Source organism: Arachis hypogaea, chromosome 13, assembly GCF_003086295.3.
Source record: "Arachis hypogaea cultivar Tifrunner chromosome 13, arahy.Tifrunner.gnm2.J5K5, whole genome shotgun sequence".
In the NCBI taxonomy this organism is placed as follows: Eukaryota; Viridiplantae; Streptophyta; class Magnoliopsida; order Fabales; family Fabaceae; genus Arachis; species Arachis hypogaea.
The window spans coordinates 71,358,838-71,370,427 of NC_092048.1; positions in this window are offsets into that span (position 1 = coordinate 71,358,838).

Below are 11,590 nucleotides of genomic sequence, written 5' to 3' on the forward strand. Positions count from 1 at the left end.
CCAGCTTGGCTACCTTTATCTCAAGCTCCTCCTTCAACTCTCTCATCCGATCAAACTCTTGTTTTGCCTCCTCCATAAACGCTTTAGTGGCATGGAGAGGGAGATTCTGAGCAGTTCGATATATGGCAGCCGCCATATACGCCATCTTTACGTGATTTTAGGCCATAAATTCCAAGTGATGGAGGATGGACACATCATCCGTAGAGAGGGATCCATAAGGACCGATTTGCTGATCCACAAACTCAATGGCATTGAAATCAGAAGCATCGAGGTCAAAGGGCTCGGCTGTTTTTTGTTTTTTATTGGGAGGAGCAACAGATGGAGTGGCAGAAGTAGGGTGAGGATCCACCAAATGGACTCGGGGTGTAGGGACCACCTTCTTCACCCCAGGAGAGCTCGGCACTGAGGGCTTCTCGCGCATTTGAGAGGACTCCTCCCCAGCCGCCTTGGCCGTAATATTCCTGGCAGCAGTCGCCCTCTGCGCCCTCTTAAAAGCTTTCATAGCTTCATTATTCTTCATTGCCTCTGCAGATAAAACAGAAATTAAGCTACAAGTCGGATAAGTCGGAAAGACAGCTACAAGCAACATAAACAGATAAACACAAGATACCCATTTCAGTTTGAAGAAGAGAAGGATTGGTTAGAAATTTCTTTGTGTCGAGATGGGGAGGATGACCCCAGCGTTCTTCCAAGACAGTCACAAAGGCTCGTTCAGCCTCATCCAACATTTCCCACGCATATCTGGAGACCCTCACATCTTTTTGCCATTCCAAGGGAAAAGCAGGTTCGTCATTTTCATCCAGAAAAAAGGGCCGAGCTCCTTCAACAGCTCAGACTTTGAAAAAGTAGTTTTTAAAATCACGGAACGACTCGTCAAACATGGAAAAGACCTTCTTTCCCTGGGTGGAACGGAAGGAAACCCAAGCCGACTTCTTTTTTACCACACCAGGCTTAGTCAAGACAAACAGATAGAAAAAGAGAGATTGGGAAGCAGGAATACCGAAACCATTGCACAACAATTGAAAAATTTTTATGAAACCCCAAGAATTGGGGTGAAGTTGAGAGGGGGCAACATTACAGGACCATAACAGATCGGTTTCAAATTGAGTAAAAGGTAGGGTGATACCCAGCGGACCGAAGAAAAAATCATAAACATAAAAGAAGGGGCGATCATCAACAACCCGAGTAGAAAAGCAGACTCTCTCATCAGAAGAGGGAGGGACAAGATCATAGTTCTTCTCATCACTGGAATTACTACAAACACTATGAAACTGTCTAAGCTGTGCACAAAACTCAGAATCAACCAGAGAGACACACATAAGAACCATCGAGTCCACCCAATCGGCTATACCCTCAGGAACCCGGGAAGGCATCTCTACAACGTTATTTCGGGAAGACATGAGGCCAACTAAACCCTACAAAAGAAAAGAAGAACGGATTACTCAAAAACATCTCGGCGGACGAATACACAGAAAAGGAAACCGCAAGACTCAAACTAAAACTCCTGGGGCATCCTTTGGAGGCAGTAACAAAGCGAGGTATCAAGGAAAATCTACTTACGTCCCGGCGTCTCGCAAACAAGAATAGAAGACCTCAAACAGCAAGCATTTTTCACAGGAGAAAGATAAAACACAAATAAAATAGAAAATCATCTTCCTACAGTCCATCAGCAAATAACAACAACAAACATACCAGGAAAAAATGCAACCTTTTTTCAGAATCAAACAAAACTATCATTCCAAAGCTTCAAAATCAAAAGCATTTCGCAACATGCAAAAACCTTAAAGGCATGAAGCAACAAAGACCATGCAAAAGATGAAGAAATTACGAAACACACAGTGATCAGGCACAGCGGAAAATAGAAAGATCCAAACTTTCTCTAAAGAAATATCAAAACTTTAACACAAAAGCAACGAAAGAGAAAGAAACTATGAATGGAACTCACCTGGAGAAGGAAGAAGCTTCGGAGGAAAGAAGGAGGCGTAAAAATGGAAGCTGCCCAGAAAATTCGCCGAGCGACGCCGCAACGAGAGGAAAAGCAGAAATGAGGGCAAAAAACAAAGAGCGAGAGAACAAAGGAAGAAAATGTGAAGAAGTTACAAAGGAACGAAGAAGAGAAACCGTCTCTGGGTTTTCAAAAATCAAAAGCTTCAAAGGAAAAACTGGGCAATTAATGCTAATTAATGAAAGTATTAAACCCTCACACGTTTCCAAAGCACTGATGTGAAAGCGCACGCTTTTAGAGGAAAACGTTCTACATTCAAAAGATTCTACAAAAAGGGAAAAATCGACGAAATGCTTGAGTTCGGCTCCACTATAGAAGGACCGAAGTCCAGGACTCGAACTCAAAAAAGAAGACCGAGCTCAAGCAGGGGCACTATTCATGTCCTGGGTCAAGCTGTCCGACCTGGGATGTTTAGCGACATGGCGACCGACCTCTTCAGGTCTGACTAGCTGACCTCTTCTTAAAGAGATCGGCCAAACCGACAGGAAAGCCCGAAAAATGGGCCAAACTCAAGGAATACGACCCAATTCCAAAGGTAGTCCAAGCCTATAGAGATAAGGGCGGTTCCATTGAAGATAAGTTGACCTCACCAAAAGATAAGATAAGATAAGATAACTAACTTATCTTTTCTAAAAAGGTCACTCTACAACTACTATAAATACACTGGAGCACCCAGGTATAACTCATACTCTGATTCTACATAAAACCTGCTTAATACCTGTGTTAACTTAAGCATCGGAGTCTCTTGTAGGTACCCCCCACCCTCCGGTGACCAAGGATCAGCAGTGCAGCCTGTCCAACAAGTCGGACGCGACGACTTCGGCCACCCTCAACAAGTCGGACACAACAGCTCCGACCAGCACAAAGGATCTCAACTGAGATCGACCTCCAGTTTCAGGTAACCTGATGTGTGGAAAACGATCCAACACAAAACTCACCGGCAAGTGTACCGGATCGCATCAAGTAATAATAACTCACGTGAGTGAGGTCGATCCCACAAGGATTGAAGGATTGAGCAATTTTAGTTTAGTGGTTGATTTAGTCAAGCAAACAGAAGTTGATTTGAGTGAATTTGTGTTCAACAAGAATTAAATGGCATAGAATGTAAAATGGAATGGGTAATTTGCAGGAAATTAAAGAGAACAGAAAATAAAAGTGCTGAATCTTAAAGAACAAGAAATTAAATGGCAGAAACTTATAACACAAGAAATGTAAATTGCAGAATCTTAGAGTGCAAGAAATGTAAATGGCTTGAATGGTAAATGGGTCAGGGGTGTGGGATTGCAAGAATTAAACAAAAGAACAGTAAATCTCAACACATGGAAGAATAGAAGATGACTTGAATTGAACCGGATCTAGAATGGAAACGTAAATAAACTTGGAAAGCATTCAACAGCGAAAATAAAATGATGGCTCCAGATCTCAGGACCCAAGAGACTAGATAACCAAGTCTAGATCTCAATGCCTTCCTAGATCCAAATTTAGAATTCAATTGCAAGAAAAGTAAAGATCAAGCAGTAGAAGAAGCAAAACCAAATTCAATTTCCAAAAGTTGCAGTAAAGTGAGACAGAGAGATCTCAAGGTGAGATTGAGACAGAATTTTCTCATTCTTCAACCCAAGATTTAAGACAAGTGTAGATGAAATTTAAAACAAGAAAACTAAGAGGAAGAGAATTCAATTCTCCTTCCCCAAGACTCAGAACCTCAAAATAACTCCTAACCAAAAGCTCTCCAAAATTACTCAGCAAAACTCCCGCGAAAAAGGTCCCCAAAAACTTAAATTCTAAGCTATTTATACACTCTCTTCAAATGATCTTCAAGCCTTGAATTGGGCCCTTGCTCTTGATGGAATTGGGTTGACAAAAGCCTCTGTTGATTGCTCTTGGAGTTGGAAAGAAACCCACTTGTGAACCGGGTCAGAACCGGGCCATGAAGCATTAAAGCTTGAGTCAAAGTTTGAGGCAAACTTTGACTCAAGCTTTTTGTAGCAGATTGCCTCCCGTGCTGTCATCCACGTTTGGCTCAAAGTTTGAGGTCAAACTTGAGCTCAAACGTGGATCCTCCCTTGCATGTCCTTTGGCCAACGTTTGGCCCAACGTTTGAGGCAAACGTTGACGCAAACGTGGCTCAATCAAGCCTTCAATCAGGGACTCTTCTTCATACACAAATGGTGCCAATATTTGACCTCAAGTTTGAGACAAACATTGGCGCAAGCTTTTTGCTCCGTGGGTCTTCTTTTTGTGGCGCCAACGTTTGACTCAAAGTTTGAGGCAAATGTTGGCGCAAGCTTTTTGCTCCCTGGGTCTTCTTTTTGTGGCGCCAACGTTTGACTCAAAGTTTGAGGCAAACGTTGGCGCAAGCTTTTGATGCCTCCAGGGTGAAGTCAAGGTCTTCCTCACGTTTGAGCTAAAGTTCGAGGCAAACTTTGGCTCAAGCTTTTTGTCCTCTCTTGCTCTTTGCCATTCCTTCTTTCTTCAACCCTCTTCAAAGCTCTTTTCACCTATCATCAATCAATCCAAAACATCAAAGCTATGCTCAAAATCATGAGATTGTTTCTCTTTCATAATATATGACAATTATAGCACAAAATCTCATGAAAATGCATTAATTTATCCATGGTTGATTGAATCAAAGGAAACATGAAATTCTACCCAATTGGCTTACTTATGGCTCAAAAAAAGTGCATAAAATCTATTGAAAACAAAAGAAAAAGACTAGTGAAACTAGGCTATGATGACTTGTCATCATAACCCTCGGAACAAAACCCTAACCCTTAAATTGGGATTCAATTTGTGTTAAAATCATGTGAAAAAAGATGGGGTTTTAGTGGCTGGGAATTTATTATGAATTATGGTAAAAATCGATTGCTGAAAGGACTGAAAAACGGGTAAAAACAGAGAAAGAATCTGAAGAATTTATGAAGAACATGAAGAACACTTTGAGTGTGGTGAAGAACAATGAAGAACACCTTTTTCATTCATAAAAGGGCAAGGAAGTAATTAATTTGGTGTTTGGGGGGTTATTTTGTAATTTCTGAAAGTTGGGGTGGTTAAAGTAGAAATATTAAAAGTTACGGGTAGTAAAAAGTGAATTTTAAAGGTTAAAAGTTAAAGTGGGGTAATTTTCGAAAATTTAATGATAAAATAATAAATAATAATAAAATATTAAATAATAATATTTAATTAAAAATATTATTTTAATAAAAATAATAAAATAATGCGAAAACGACAGTTTTCTGTAAAAACTTTAGAAAGACAACTTTAAGTGCAGAATCTCATAATTACCTTCATAAAACACTTAGGGAGTGGTAATAACATGTTAGTGAGGCAAAGATAAAAGAAAGATAAAAATTTGAAGAAAAGATAAAAATCGAAGAAAAAGTCTGTAAAGTTTTAATGACAGAAAAACAGACAGAGATTAGTGAACGAACTAGGGCAACATAGTTAGTTGTTGAGTTCCAACTAGGGTTAGGTATAATATGAAAAGTTAAACTGTTTCAGTATAGACTTAATGAACCTATACTTGGAACAGACTAACTATTCATATCGAAATTTACATAAGCTTTAAATACATATGTTAAGTAGAGAAATCAAAGCAGAGTAAAGAAACACAGAGAACAGAGTAACTAGAGAAGAATAAAGAGATACAGAGAAAAGAGTAATCAGAGCAAAGTAAAAAGACAAAGAGAAAAGAGTAACGTGATAAAGAGAAATAGTTTGAGTTAAGATGTTGTAAAAGTAAAAGCTGTAGAGTTTGTATAGCATGATTGAACAGAGAAAGAAAGAGGTACTGCATAAGAATGTGAAAGTGATGATGAATAATGAGAATGTTAATGAATGATGATAATGAGAATGATTATGTAAGAATCTGCTGCATTGAGGCAGTCAGATAGATGGTGGTACGACCACTGAGAACGCTTTCCTGTGATACCTTGCTATAATGCTTTGCTGTAAGACAGAGGTTGCTTACAGTGAGTGTGTTGTTGCTCCTGTAAGACAGAGGTTGCTTACAGTGACTATGTTGTTGCTCCTGTAAGACAGAAGTTGCTTACAGTGAGTATGTTGTTGCTCCTGTAAGACAGAGGTTGCTTACAGTGAGTCTGCTGGGCGTATATCGGCTAATAAGTGCCGCCCTGCAAGACAAAGGTTGCTTGCAGTGAGTATTGCCAACAGGAAAGCCTTATCCAGACAAAGGTTGCTGGGTAACGTCGGAAGCGGGTATGTAACCGACAGATGAGGTCATTACCTGCACTAGGGCTAGACATGCATCATATTTGGTTGCGCATTTCCTCTGTTATGATTGTTGTTTGAATGTATGCCTTCTTTGTTTTCATTCTATTCTCTGTGTCTATGTTTTGTTTACTTGTATTCTTTTATTTGTGTTTTGCTTTTTGTTTTCTCTATTTTCTCTATTTATCTATTTCTTCTGTCTACTGCTTCTCGATATTCTACTATTTATCTGCTAAACAACATGGAATTAATGAACATAACTAATAACCCCGACCCTACTAAGAACTCCCCAGTTCTTACCCCTTCTCTCTCCCTTCCCCCTTCAGATGGAAGCATGAGTTCCCTTCCGTACTTTGCTGATGACTGTTCTGTAAAGAGGATTCCACTCTAGGTAGTCTTCTGAGTCTAGAGTGAACTCCGTTACCTGTTTATATGTATATACTTTTATGCCAGCCAACGTCTGCACCCTACTTATCTACAAACTTTAACCTAAGTCCTCCGTACGATGTTGCTGTTATGTGGCCGCTCGATGAAGTACGTGAGAGACGTTCTTTGATGACATATGATCATGCAGAGGATTAGTAGACAACCTTCCACCTTTTGATGACGATCCACCTGACTTGAGTTTTGAAGACCTAGAACGTACTTTCCCTCGCTTTAGTAGTTTAGAGGGACTAGGTGAGTATAGAGTCTAGGCTAGCCTGGGCGCCAGCTTAGGGACTTCTTGAACAGGTCAGGACCTGGGATGTTGTATGTAGTTAATATCTAGCTATGTCTAGGGGTTTTCTAACTAAAAGTCTATATTCTAATAAAGGCTGGATCACCGAATATTGTCAACTGCTTGTGATGTATTTATGTGTGGTTGTTTATAATTGTTTTATATATTATCAGTTGTGAATTGATTATGAATGATACTGTTTGTTAATCCAAACGTTTTAAAAAAAAGTACCTCGTAAAATAACTATGTTTTTAATAATGAATCAGGCTCATATAATAAATAATAGATAATAATTAGGTAGACAAGTTGGTAGCGCTCAGTTTCTAGTATGATCATGACGTACCAGAAATTGGGTCGTTACAATTTGGTATCAGAGCAGTTTTTTCCCAGTAGAGCCTGGGGAGTGGACTGACTATGCTTCATTGCATACTCTGCTTGTTTGTCTCATGCCATTAGGGTATCTTTAAGATACATTTAGCATGAATGTCTATGAGTGCTCATTTTGGGAATGTTCGTACTTAACTTGAGATATTAAGACTGATCACCTTAATGTTGATTGTTTGGTGCGGATAAGACCTCAATGACTGTGAATAGGCATGGTTTAATCGAGATCCGAACGACGAATCGATGTGAGACCAGCTATCCTAATAGCTGTTATGATATACATGGCAATGACTACGTTAGATTTGGATGCTGTAAGGAACGGACCTACCTCTTGGTCAAGATGGCTTGAAGAAAGTAGATCGCTTGAAGATGGATTCTGCACGTGGCTGAAATTTTGAGGGCAAAATTTTCTTTTAGGAGGGTAGAATGTAACAACCCAGATTTTCGAGTATGCGAGATCTTTTCCGAAAGCACGAAATCCTCCGGAAGATCAGTAAGGGGAGAACCTCTGATATATCATCAAGTATCTCAATCCTCATTGTCATTATGTCATCTTTAAGATAGAACCTTTTCTGAGGCACGCTTGATAACGTAGTCACGAAAAACCCAATTTTTGAACCGTATCGGTTAAGAGTTTTGATTCTGTTTTTCGTAAATAGTCTCAGTTTGACGAATCGGACTCGATTCATGAGAGAAGAGAGATAATAGGTGGTGCATGAATTGTAAATCACACTTTTTACAACTCGTACCACTAACCAGCAAGTGCACTGGGTCGTCCAAGTAATACCTTACGTGAGTAAGGGTCGATCCCATGGAGATTGTTGGCTTGAAGCAATCTATGGTTATCTTGTAACTCTTAGTCAGGAAAACAATAAAATAATTCACTTATCAAATTTGATTGCAAGGAATAAAAGGGCAGAACACAAATTATACTTGTATGCACTGATGGAGAGTATGTTGGAGTTTTGGAGATGCTTTGTCTTCTGAAATTCTGCTTTCTTCTGTTTTCTGATTCACGCATGCATGTCCTCCTATGGCAAGCTGTGTGTTGGGGGATCACCGTTGTCAATGGCTACCATCCATCCTTCCAGTGAAAAGGGTCCAGGTGCACTGTCACCGCACGGCTAATCATCTGCAGATTCTCAGTCGTACCGGAATAGGATTTACTATCCTTTTGCGTCTATCACTACGCCCAGCACTCGCGAGTTTGAAGCTCGTCATAGTCATTCAATCCCTGAATCCTACTCGGAATACCACAGACAAGGTTTAGACTTTCCGGATTCTCTTGAATGCTGCCATCAATCTAGCTTATACCACAAAGATTCCGATTAAGAGATCTAAGAGATATTCATTCATTCTATGGTGGAACGTAAGTGGTTGTCAGGCACGCGTTCATGGAGGAATGATGATGATTGTCATGTTCATCACATTCATATTGAAGTTTGAATGGATATCTTAGATAGGAACACGCATGTTTGAATGGAAAACAGAAATACTTGCATTAATTCATCGAGACACAGCAGAGCTCCTCACCCCCAACAATGGAGTTTAGAGACTCATGCCGTCAAAAGGTACAAAGTTCAGATCTAAAATGTCATGAGATCCAAAACAAGTCTCTAAAAGTTCTTTAAATACTAGACAAGTAAACTAGGTTTACAGAAAATGAGTAAACTGAGATGGATGGTGCAGAAATCCACTTCTGGAGCCCACTTGGTGTGTGCTGGGGCTGAGACTTAAGCTAATCACGTGCATAGGGCTGTTTTGGGCGTTCAACGCCATCTTTGGATCCTTTTTTGGCGTTGAACTCCAACTTGTAACTTGTTTCTGGCGCTGGACGCCAGACATCAGCATGGAACTGGCGTTGAACAACCATTTACGTCATCTATCCTTGAGTAAAGTATGGACTATTATATATTGCTAGAAACCCCTGGATGTCTACTTTCCAATGCAATTGGAAGCACGCCATTTGAAGTTACGTAGCTCCAGAAAATCCACTTTGAGTGCAGGGAGGTCAGAATCCAATAACATCAGCAGTCCTTTTTCAGCCTGAATCAGATTTTTGCTCAGCTCCCTCAATTTCAGCCAGAAAATACCTGAAATCACAGAAAAATACACAAACTCATAGTAAAGTCCAGAAATATGAATTTTGCCTAAAAACTACTGAAAATAAACTAAAAACTAACTAAAACACACTAAAAACTATATGAAATTAACCCCAAAAAGCGTATAAAATATCCGCTCATCACAACACCAAACTTAAATTGTTGCTTGTCCTCAAGCAACTAGATAAATAAAATAGAATACAAATAATTTTAAGAAGCAACAATATCTCAGTTTTTGGAGTGAAGCTCAGATTCTAATTAGATGAACGGGACTAGTAGCTTTTTGCTTCTGAACAGTTTTGGCACCTCACTTTATCCATTGAAGCTCAGAGTGATTGGCATCTATAGGAACTCAGAATTCAGATAGTGATGTTGATTCTCCTAGTTCAGTATGTTGATTATTGAACACAACTACTTTATGAGTCTTGGCCGTGGCCCTAAGCACTTTGTTTTCCAGTATTACCACCGGATACATAAATGCCACAGACACATAATTGGGTGAACCTTTTCAGATTGTGACTCAGCTTTGCTAAAGTCCCCAATTAGAGGTGTTCAGGGTTCTTAAGCACACTCTTCTTTTTGCTTTGGACCTTGACTTTAACCGCTCAGTCTCAAGTTTTCACTTGACACCTTCACGCCACAAGCACATGGTTAGGGACAACTTGGTTTAGCCACTTAGGCCAGGATTTTATTCCTTTAGGCCCTTCTATGCACTGATGCTCAAAGCCTTGGGATCCTTTTATTTACCCTTGCCTTTTGGTTTTAAGGGTTATTGGCTTTTTCTGCTTGCTCTCCTTTTTTTTTTCTGCAAGCTTTGTTCATTGCTGCTTTTTCTTGCTTCAAGAATCATTTTTATGATTTTTCAGATTATCAATAACATGTCTCATGTTCATCATTCTTTCAAGAGCCAACATATTTAACAGTCTTAAACATCAAATTCAAAAGACATATGCACTATTCAAGCATTCATTCAGAAGACATAAAGCATTGCCACCACATATAAATAATTAGAATTTACCTTATTAAAAACTCGAAAAAATATTGCCTCTTATTCTAAAGAAATTCTTCTATTTTATTCATGTTTAATGATGACGATAAAATTAAATTATAGCTTAATTGGGGGATAAAATCAAAAATATAGATACTAATTACTACTATATGACTCCTAAGGTAAAACTAATAAAAACAGTTATCACAGAGTTAAGGCTAAGATTGGAATTTAACAACCTTTGTTCTGGGAAGTGGATGTTCCTCTAATCTGCGGGGTGCTTGCTCCTTCAAGAGATAATTTCTGGCGCTTCAATTCCCTTAAATCATGCCCTTGCTCCTCCTGTTCTTTAAGCAAATAGCAAAGAATGCTACTTTGTTCCTTCTGTTCTTTCTGTATTTGTTCCATAGCTTCTTGCATCTTGGTAATAGATGTTTCAAGATACTCCCAGTATTCAGATTGAGGGATTTCTGGGAGAATTTCCTGTGTTCTCTTCTTGATGGGGTCATCCTGTGCTTGTTGTTTTTCCATTGATGCATTGGTGATTGGCCGCTCAACTGAGATATACTCAGTTATTCCCATCCTTACTCCAGCGTCCTTGCAGAGCATAGAAATCAAGCTTGGATAAGCCAACCTGGCATCTTTGGAATTTTTGTTTGCAATTTTGTAGAATTCAGTTGAAATCAGTTGATGAACTTCCACTTCTTTTTCCATCATGATGCAATGGATCATCACTGCTCTTCTAATAGTGACTTCAGAGCGGTTGCTAGTGGGCAGCAGAGAATGCCCAATAAAGTCCAGCCATCTTCTGGCGACTGGTTTGAGATCTTCTCTTTTGAGTTGAATTGGGACACCCTTCGTGCGGGTGGTCCACCTGGCTCCAGGGATACATATATCCTCTAGAATCTTATCCAGGCCCTTGTCTGTTCTCATCATTCTCCTATTGAAAGAGTCTGGATCATCTTTCAGCTGAGGCAGCTTTAAAATCTCCCTGATCTTGTCCGGGTGGGTATGAACAATCTTTCCTCTGACCAAGGTCCGATAGTCATAGATAGCAGATCCAGATAGTCTTTGCCTGTTTGTATGCCACATATTAGCATAGAACTCATGGACCATATTCCTTCCCACTTTCGTTTCAGGATTAGCTAGGATCTCCCAGTTCC